The sequence below is a fragment of the Lampetra fluviatilis genome, chromosome 17, assembly GCF_964198595.1.
Source record: "Lampetra fluviatilis chromosome 17, kcLamFluv1.1, whole genome shotgun sequence".
Taxonomy (NCBI): Eukaryota; Metazoa; Chordata; class Hyperoartia; order Petromyzontiformes; family Petromyzontidae; genus Lampetra; species Lampetra fluviatilis.
Window position 1 is genome coordinate 11,659,467 of NC_136291.1, and position 11,225 is coordinate 11,670,691.

Below are 11,225 nucleotides of genomic sequence, written 5' to 3' on the forward strand. Positions count from 1 at the left end.
AGACTTACGAGTGCAACAGTTGAGCCGGAATCAATGATCGTTAAAATGTCATCGAGCACTCTAGTGAGTGCTGTTTCTGTGGAATAGTTTTGACTGTAAGCTGACTGGAAGCAGCAGTAGTTTGCGGAGGAGGTGATGTGTGGTTTTAGCTGGGCGAGGGCTAGTCGTTCAAGGAGTTTAGAGAGGTTCGAGAGGTTAGTGATGGGTCAATAACTAGATCGGTCATCCGGGTCAAGACTTGGTTTCTTTAACAAGGGAGAAACCAGGCCAGGTTTGAGGTTGGACGGAAAACACCCCGTAGAGAAGGAGGCATTTGCGATGTTCCTGATCATGATGGCGAGTTCCGGAGCACATTGCTTGAACAAGGAACCTGGGAGCACGTCGAGTGGAGATGACTTCAAATGAAGTGATTAAATTAAAGAGAAAACGTCTTTTGTAGACACCGGCTTTAGCGTAATTAGAAGAGTGTCTGGGTTAGTGCTTACAATTTTAGGTACCATGAGCAGAGTACAATGGTGCGATGTGTCGGTAGACGTGCACGAGTTTGCGATGGTGATTAGCTTGTTGGTGAAGTAAGTATTCAAAGAGGTGGCACGTTTCAATGAGGCAAGGGGATCGCTAAGGTGAGGGACTATGGTGCTACCAGGATGTAGAAGATCTTTGAGGGTTTTCCACAGAATGCGCGGTTTTCCGGTTGCTTTTTTGATGCTTCCTCAATGTAGGAAGAACGTTGAGACTAGGATCATTTTGTTAGTTTTCCTGCAGGCGACTCTGTAAGCAAGTCGATCAGCAGGTAGACCACTGCGGGATGCGATACTTTCAAGGTGCCTCCTGGTTCGCTTAGCAATGATGGCATCTCTTGAGAGCCAGTGAGTGTCGTGGGAAGACTGCCTAGCAGTTCGTGATTTTAATGGAGCTAGTTTGTCCAGCGCCACCCTCATGTCAGCTTCTAGTTGGAGAGCGCAGACGGTTGGATCCGATGATGGGGATAACATTGAAAGCGAATTTGCAAGGAGGTGACGAAAAGCAGAAAACTCGATACCCTTAAAATTACGCAAGTTGCGGGTGAATTTGATGGTGATTGGCTTGGGAAATTGGAGGGAAGAAAGTATGAGGCGGTGGTCGGAGTAACCAGTTTGGAAAACTCCCAGTGCAGTGATGCGTCGGTGCTGGTCAGGTTCCAGAACCAGGTCGAGCATGCTCTCAAAGTTTGTTGACGAAGCTCTGGTGGGGCCTGAATTTGTGATGACCAGGTTATGGCAGACCAAAGTTGACTCAAGGTGACTATCGATGGAGGCTGGGGTATTGCCGGGGCAATTAAAGTCACCTGTAAGCACGAGCCTGTGAGATGGGTTAGGAATCAGATATAGGAATTCCGAAAGCTCGTTTAAGAAGGTATTGATGCTGCCATCTGGAGGGCGATAGATGGAAATGATGGAAAAGCACTCGTTGTTGGTAGTGAGGGATAGGGATTGGACCTCGAAGGTGGCAGGAGCCATCGGTAGATAGAGCTCTTTAATTTTCAAGTGTGCATTGTAAACGACCGCTAAGCCACCACCCCGCTGGTTAGTTGCGCGAGGTTTATGAAAAACCTTGTATCCTGGGGGCGCAACTTCCAGAGAGATGGCTGGCGGGGAGTCTTGCTTGCACCAGATCTCAGTGATGAGCAAAAGGTCGATGTGGTGGTCCGAGATAGTGTCGTGAATCAGGGCAGATTTGTTGGTGATGGAGCGTGCGTTGAGTAGGCCGAGGCGGATGTGTGAAGGTAGATGTGAAGATCCGTGCAGGTGAGGCGTCGAGGGAATAGAGGAGTTGGCTGGTTCGAGGTCGAACCCCTGGCGTTGTGCCCACCCGTGTATTGTCGCCGCCACCTCCTCCCCCAGCTCTGGATCCTTGGTGTCTCTGCACTCCCCGCTGACCGGGCTGTCGAGGCCTCACCCGACATAGGAACACCCATCCATGCCACCACACGTGGCCGCCGGTTCATCCCCTCATGCGCCTGCAGGCATCGGGCCACCCACAGGAAGTCTGCGTCTCCTCCACAATCGGCAGCATGACCCCCATGTCCTGCGCCAATACCAGAATCTTTACCATCACCAAAGATTGCAGCACCATCTTATTCAGCCACGGGTATACTACCTGGCCCAGCGCCAACAACGCACTGCGATAAGCGAGTGGCGTTTTGGCCTCCCCCACTTTCGCTGCAGGAACTTCCTCCATGTATTTGATGGGGGACCGAACACAGCTGCCATCTCACCATATGCCTTTTATAGTACATGTAGCCCTTCGCTCCTCCGCCACAGCTCGGAACACCTCGACGGTGTCGTCGTCAAGGGCGGTAGACAGGGCTCTCAGTGCTTCCTTCTCCGTCAACCCGATGGCCTGATATGCTGCCTTGAATCTTCTTGTGAAGGCACCCCAGTCACCTCCCACTACTACAAACTTCTTCACAGGAGTCATCCGCCGCGGACGATCAGGCGCTCTCTCCCTCACTGCCGGAGCTGTAGTTGACTCAGCCACCATTTGGTCCACCCGTAAAATGGCGGTCGCCGGCTGAGCAGCTCCCACCGCTCTCGCCGCAACCGTAGCAAGCTGCACGGTGAGCTGTGGAACCGTCGCCACCAACCAGTCCAGCTGTCCCTCCATTTTCTCCAATTTTTTCATTTCTTGCTGCTGCCGGCCAGCCTCCTCCCTCCTTGTTGCCGCCGCGGCTTCCTCTTATTACTTTAGTATAAATACATGTTAATTTCGATTCATATGTTGTTTTTTTCTGACTTTATGTGAATGAAAAGACACACATTCGCCTGTCTTCTCATTGAAAATAGGTAAATTTCAAAATATCGCTGTCCTGGTCACAAAAGCAAAGTTTTTTGGGAATAGTAGCCATTTTCTATACTTTTTAGGCATAAGCAATTACAAAATAACACTTACTACCCAGGAACAAACATTTTTTTGTTATTCAGTGTAATTATAGTAGTCAAGAGATAAACACATGAATGAGAATATCTTCCAAAGGTTGAGCTAGGACTGTAAAGGAATGGAAAGGTGTGTGTGAAAGCTGTCGCACCGTGATTTCTCTCCCACCTGAAGACGATTTTTTGTGTGGCGATCGAAACGTCGTGATCTATTATTTTTCTACCTACGTGACTTTACCAAAAGAACCAAGGAGTATGTGTTTGTGTTTACCGAAGTTTTTAGGAGTCAAGTAGTACTCGATGTTCTGTGATTTGTAGACACATGGGGGCACTATGCAAGAGTTTTGGAAAGGCAATTGTACTCGGTGTTCGATAATTACTAACGCGCGGGGGCGCTGTGTAGTTTGAAGTTATTATCCGCCACTGATTTGTGTCCTTGGGCAAAGTGACTCAAGGCATAGTTAATAAACTCAAAATCTCGTGAAGACTCGCGGTACTCCTGAGTTATTGTCCATCTTCATGCCGCCGTTAAAGCACACTTAAAATCTGCATTGGTGCCCTCTTATTTTGAGGGAATTGCATGAAAGAGATAATGGTACCGAATAGTCCTCTCCCTACCATGTTAATAAAAACGAGCAACCCTCACAAGGACGATAATTTTCAGAGACTGGCAAATGTGATGGGAGAAAGAAATACAGATTTCCGCAGAGATGTAATGCGTTATTTGCAAGTAGGATGTTATAATTTATAAAATGGATAGTACAGGCAGTCCTCGCTTAACGCGACCCTGTATAAATCTGATTCGTTATATAATTATTTGTCCTGGAGAATTTTTTTACGAAAATTTTAAATCAAAATATCTAAATCGCTTACGAGTGATAACACAAAGCAGTGATAACATGCAACAGCGCCGACCGACAAAACGTACCCGCTTTAGAGTTTGTTTTACTTATTGATATAGCAATTGTATCTCTGCATATTCTGTTAAAGCTTATTACATAAATAGCATGGAAAAAATAATAGAATTGCATTACATTTATTTTTCCACATTTGTAGTGAGTCCAAATAAGTCGCAGATGTTATCTTATGAGCAACACTATTTACACAACGGTACGTAACATAACACAATCTACACTCGGGTCTCGAATGCCCATCTAACAACGCTACGGCAGAACTAGACATGGTTCGCTATCCCGGTCCGGACCACAAGCTGGGTCCCGGACCGCGTGGCTCGAGGCTTCCTCTCCCCGACATGCATCTTCGTAACACCAGCACACGAAGAACCACGAGCTCTTCACGAGGCTCCCGTTATATCCCCCCGGGCTGGGGCTTCGCCCTGCACACCTTCCAGGTCTCTCGAGCTCCTTCTCGAAGGTTCCCGCGAGCTCTTTTGGACCATGTGACCGCCCCGCGGCCCCCGTCCAATATCCGGTCACGTGTCAGCAGGTCAACCTCGAGACAGCAATGCAACTAGAAAAAGCCTCAGGGTGATGTTTACAAGAATGATTTTCGCACTGACAACATTTTCTGCAATTTTCATGTGTCCACATTTGAGATTTTCTATTTATAGAGTCCCCAAAAGACTCTACAATGTGTCAGGATGAAACAATCTAACACCGCAATCACCTTTGGCATGCGAGAGAATAAAATGTAAAATTACGCGGACGACATCCTTAGAACGTTTATGGAACCTAACACTGGTAGATGAACATGGGAAGGCGTCAGGATACAAATTAAATTAAACAAATTCTGAATTGACCTTGTCACCAGTGGCCACTCAAATTTTGGACGATCTGCTACCCTTCAAGTAGTCTCCATCACACGTTAAGTACCTAGGAGTCGAGGTTACTTCATTATCCACACTCTATTCGAAAAACGTCTCCCCTATGGCTGCGTGTACCAATGTCGCCCCTCTCTCCCTCTGCAACAGAGCACGTTTATTAAAATGATCCCAAAATTCAATATTCCCCGATGGTCCCTTCATGGATCCCGAGGGCCTTTAAAACAGCATTTTAAGATATTTATTTGAAATCGAAAACTCACTCGTATTTATGATCTTTCTCTGACATTACCAATGGGCAAGAGGTGGCCTGGCTTTCCCAGAAATATCACAGGGCCGTGGGCCTGCAGAATTTGAAGCACTGGTGTGACCCAACTAAATGGGAGATTGCTTAAGGGCTAAGAAGAAGAATCTATCAGATCATGCTCCCTGAGTGGGTTCCCCATTTTCACAACAAAAAGCAGACCTTGGTAGATAAAACAATTATCGACGGTATCATCGACAATAACGACCTGTAAAGACAATCACATCTCCCTGCCGGCCCCCTTACATAGACTATCCACGTAATGGGGCAACCCTTCTTTGAAAGTAGGAGGGAGTCATAAGATTGCCCAGTTGAAGGAGCTGGGTCTAAAGATGGTGAGTGATCTTTTGTTCATGGGGGTGGGGGGGGGAATTGCTGCCTTTTAGGGTTCAGGCCGATTACAATGTCCCCGTTCTCATTTCTTTAGGTATATCCAGATGAGAGATTCCATTTAGAAATCCCCCAACCAAAACCTAGGTCGAAATACCAAAAGTTAAATATAGGATCTCCGAGGCCAACCGACTTTTGGGTGGGGAGGGATCTGCCATTAAACTCGCGACTAAGAAACCTTGGAACGAATCTATGGCATTTGAGATTAAGCCACGTATATGGACACAGATATGGCGAGCCCCCAGATTAAGCCCAAGACCGCTACCGCTCAGGCTTATCCAGTACAAATTAATGCATGGTACATACCTGAACAATGAAAAGAGAGCAACATTTATGGAGGGTTCTCCACATTGTCCAAGATGCCCCCCAGGCATGGTCTAAACTTACCTGCATACTTTTTGGCTATACCGAGACGTTGCGAAACTCACAAAATTACGCGTATTTTTAACATTTGTGGCACTAACATCTCCCCGTTGTTCAAAGAGACTCTGATGGGCCTGAAACCCGGTACGTTGACAAGACACTAACATTATCTACTCCAAACCTTTAAGATAATAGCCAGGAATACCAATCTGTTCAACTGGAATGATGATGAACCCCCTTCAATGAAAATGGCACAATACTCTCCTAGCATAGGTGGGCATGGAGCATTTCAGCCACAAGCTCAACAGGAGAGAGCGGCCTACGTGTTAAACTCACATGTATGTTATTTGATTGCTAGGGTGTTTCTTTGTTCCCTCTTTTCCCCCTTTTGTCTCCCCCCTCCCTCACCTGCATCCTTGGTCTTCACTTATGACTTAGCATGTTGGTTATTTCTCCCCTCCCCCCCCCCCTTTTTCCGTCCTAATTGACATTTTAATCTTCCCTACAATGCGGGTCCCCACTTAGGGCAGCAGGCCCAAGTCAATTTAATGTAATGTCCTTGAGAATGCATCTGCCCCAGACTGTCCTTGAGAATGCATCTGCCTCATGTTTCCTACTGGTGACCTTTTTTTATTTTATCTTTGCATACACTACTCTTTGAAGTATATTTTAATGGAAATGTCTCAAAACTGTATGGCACTATCTTTTGAACAACTTTAAACTTCCATTTTCCCTTTACGTTCATAAGTATATATACGTTTAGACTCATTGCCACGTAACAGCCACTATGTATGTGTCACGTGTTATGTTTTCCAGAATGCGTATTTAGAAGCCGGCTATCTCTGACTCTCTCACTCGAGTCGGGACAGGGGCTTAACCAACACCACCCGACCAAGGAGAGCAGCACTCCACCTAAGCCTAGCTGGCTCTTGCAGAATTCTCCCAGCCTTACCCCTGGCTATCTCTTCAAACAACCTCCATCCCAGGCTCCCACAACGACCCTGCTTTCGTCACCGGGTCCCCCTTAAGTATATCCCGTGACATGACGTCATCGCGCCTCACGGCGCGTATGACGTCACGTCGCCAACTCCTCTACATTTTGAATGAAACTTAGTGCTTTCACACTGAGAAAAACATGAATATATTTGTTAATAATTTTTTTTAAAATGTGGATTTTGGTGGGGGTAATGGGTCTAAGGAAAGCATGGTATGTCGGGTTGTGGGAAAGATGGTGGTGTTGAAGTGAGTTGTGAGTTCCGGTCAGGTCAGGTAGTTGTTTGTCAAGTTTTACTTTTAAATCAACTCTGCAGAACTCTGCCCTGGTGCACTCAAATCTACTGAATCCCACTTTAGGCACAAAGCCGCCGCTCTCGACTCATTGATACCCAACTGAATATCATGGCATGACAGAAATTTGAAAATCTATGCCAATGCCTTTCCTGTAAAATATTACACAATCATATAATTCGACGTGATTTGCAACACTCCATAAACTGGACTGACCAGCAATTAACCCAAACGTAATAGAGGTTTTTTGGGTTTGATCGCGTAAATATGTGTCGTTAAAACCCGCCACCACCCGACACAGCCAAGTAGGAAGGTAACTGTGCAGTCTCTGGCTTGTCTCCATGCTCACTGCTCTGCAGTTTCTTCAGCCCGTGCTGCTGAGGTGCCTTCATTGTTTGCTGTGGAGACCGCCGTTGCTCCTCCACTGTTTGTTTTGCACTCCACAGCGCCGCCGCCAACCCGTTTGTTTTTGTTTTGGAGAGGTTTTTTTTTCTTGTAAACAAAATGACCACCAAGTATTTAACACGAGATAACCTCCAGCCATAGTCGCTAAGCAACCATGTTTGCGTTGCTAGAAGCAACCGCGCGAGTCGACGTTCCCCACGTGCTTTGGCGTGCAGTTAAAAGTTGTCATCACGATCAGCGTACATTGTTACAAAATATGATAATTTTTTTGTATAGACTGGACCAAGGGCGAAAACAAATAGCAAGTGTTCGTCTGGAGGCTTAGTTTGTTGTATGTGTACTTTTTTGAAAAGTAAACCCAATAGTTTGTCAGTTAAAAGCGTGACAAGTTTAGGCGTACACAGACCGAGACACAAATAAGTATAACCCGTAAAAACAAAGTTTTTCACTATAAATCCTTTATATGCGTGGCGGCTAGAGTCCTCTCGTCCTCTGGCTTGAGATGGCTGCCACCTATGGGCCAGACGACTGCATTGCACCATTAAGCAATTGGTAATTAAATATAATATTTTTGTCCTAAAAAGTGTAACATTTTTAAAAAAAAAAATTCACGAACATTAATTGTCACGCACAACGAGTCTGTGTGGAAAATGTCAGCTCGATTGGATCACGGGAAGTGGGTTAAAAAACGACCGAAAGATTTGCGCGGTCCTAAGCAAGCAAGCAAGTGAACTTAATATAAAGGATTTAAAAATACGTTTATAGGTAAGACCAGCGGTAAGTACCCGGCGTTGCCCGGGCGAAAAAGACAGACACACACATCGACCTACACACACAGACATTGACCCACACACACAAAGACATCGACTTACACACACATATATGGACTCACAGACACCGACTTAAGATACACACACATGGAGTTACACACACAAATGGACGTACACACATACAGCGTTTCACACACACACATGTAGTGCTGAACTTTACACGGGCAACTGCTTCCTTTTCTATTGTCACTTTATTTTATCCAACACAGCACATTTCGCCACCATCCTTTAGCTAGTTCTCCGCTCGCTCGCTGCGCTCCGCCGGCCTCGTTCGCTCCGTTCCTCCCTCTCTCACTCCGACTATCTCTCTCGCTCAGCTTCTCCGTCTCTACTGCTACCCTATACTTCTTCCACTCCACTGCTACTCTACACTTCTTCTTATACTCCACTGCTATCCTACACTTTTTTTCTTCTTGGTTCTTTCGGTAAAGTCACGTAGGAGGGAAATAATAAAATAATGAAAATAAAACATAATAAATAATTCTCACGACGTTTCTGGCTACCATGAGAGATTCGTTCATGAGGCGATCCACATATACAATCACAGAGACAATTTCAACCGAGAAGATGGATTCTGGCTCAGCAATCATTGGAAGGACATAATAAACCATTTCGGATCTTAACTGATTGTGTTCACGTTTACAGTGACTTTCAGACCGCAGTCCACTCACTGGCATGACTATATATCTTGTATTCTCCGCAGGGAATGGATTCTTTGCTCCGCTGCAAGTCTCCCACTACCACTCTCCCATTGACATATTTCGTTGCTTCCTCTTAGTATCTTTCACTCGACGGTCAATGGTATAGTGTATAGCAGATTGTATAATAATAAATAGTATACGTTTTTTAAATTATTTTATTACTTCCCTTCTACGTGACTTTACCGAAAGAACCAAGAAGATGAATCCCTGCAGTCACGAAAGCTTTAAATCGAAGTTTAATACAATGTAACAGGACCCTGCGGGGTGGGCTGGTAGGAACGAATAACCAAAGAATATAAACATAATGTATTATTACACTTGTTTAGCCAGGAAAGCCCCACTGAGTCTAAAGGTTTTTGTAGGGTCCTGCCAGGTGTTTGCAGTAGGGGGCGATGTTGCTACACCTAATCAGATGATACGAAGGGAGAGTTTGAGGCCTAGTTCTAGGCTTTAGGCCTAGCTGTAGGCTTTAGGCCGCTGTGAGTTAATTTTTAATTTAAATGTTTTAATTATTTATGTAAAAGCTTTAAATGTAAATGTTTCTATTTAAAAACATCAGGGAATGTAACATTGTTAAACATTAACTCCCTTTCACACACGCGGGGGTACGATACGAAGGGAGAGTTTGAGGCCTAGTTCTAGCCTTTAGGCCTAGCTGTAGGCTTTAGGCCGCTGTGAGTTAATTTTTAATTTAAATGTTTTTATTATTTATGTAAAAGCTTTAAATTGAAATGTTTCTATTTAAAAACATCAGGGAATGTAACATTGTTCAACATTAACTCCCTTGCACACACGCGGGGGTACGATATGAAGGGAGAGTTTGAGGCCTAGTTCTAGGCTTTAGGCCGCTGTGAGTTAAATTTTAATTTAAAAGTTTTAATTACAATTTTAATTTAAAAGTTTTAATTAAAAGCTATCTCAGGGAATTATAAGGGAATGTTACACTTGTTTAGCCAGGAAAGCCTCATTAATTTAAATGTTTTAATTAAAAGCTATCTCAGGGAATTATAAGGGAATGTTACACTTGTTTAGCCAGGAAAGCGTCACTGAGTCTAAAGGTTTTTTTAGGGTCCTGCCAAGTGTTTGCAGTAGGGGGCGATGTTGCTACACGGACGGACAGACGGACGGACGATATAATCTATTGTAGGCTGGTTCACTTCGTTCCTACCAGTATAAGGCAATATATAGTATCGTAACTGTATAGTGAATATACAGCAGTGTGATATACAGTAGGGTGGATATAATAATACATAGTGTAATATTACACTATGTATTATTCTAAGATATAGGGTGGTGTAAAGTAATACAGTGTATCATTTAATGTTGGGTTTGTCTATGGCAGCATATAGTACGGGGTAGACCCGTGTTATGTAAGGAAAAAAGTTTAGCTGGAAGCATATTATATTTTTTGCGACATAGAATTGTAATGTATTACTTACTGTTAGTAGCTCAGCTTATTGGAGAGTATATTTAGTATACTTATGATACTATGTAGTTTATACTTTAGTTTTTTACGTGGTTGTTTAGTTACTGCAGCTACATACTATTAACATTCCTTCCCTTTATTAATGCTACCCCTATCCCCTCCCTTTGATGCTGCTAATCCTGCATAATACACGGGCATAATGACTTTGAAACCCCCCGCCCACCTCCTACGCATTTCACAAGTAGTACTAATCACATACCTGCATTTCCCACGAATATGCTAAATTCCTCTTGATATGCAAATTATTTTGTCAAGGCGCCCTTCCCCCCTTCCAACCCAGCTTAAATATACGCTCCAAGCGTGGTGGTGTTTCATTCAGATGCTGTCTCCCCGACAGATCTGGTCTTCACCTGAGGACGGCTGCTTGCGTTGTGGCCGAAACGTCGTGAGAATTATTTTATGTTTTATTTTTATTATTTTATTATTTCCCTTCTACGTGACTTTACCGAAAGAACCAAGAAGATGAATCCCTGCAGTCACGAAAGCTTTAAATCGATACCCTACACTTCTTCTTCCACTCTACTGCTACCCTACACATCTTCTTCTCCACTGCTACCCTACACTTTTCTTCTTCTCCACTGCTACTCTACGCTTTTTCTTCTTCCACTCCAACCGACTCCGTCCAGCTCCCAGCACAACTCCCTGTCTTGCTCTGACGCTCCCCTATTTATCCCCCTCTTCATTAATTCCCAATTAATTAGTTGGCGTCCCCTCTAACGCCCCGCGCCCCCAACCCCCGGCGCCACCTGTCCCCATTCCCAGAC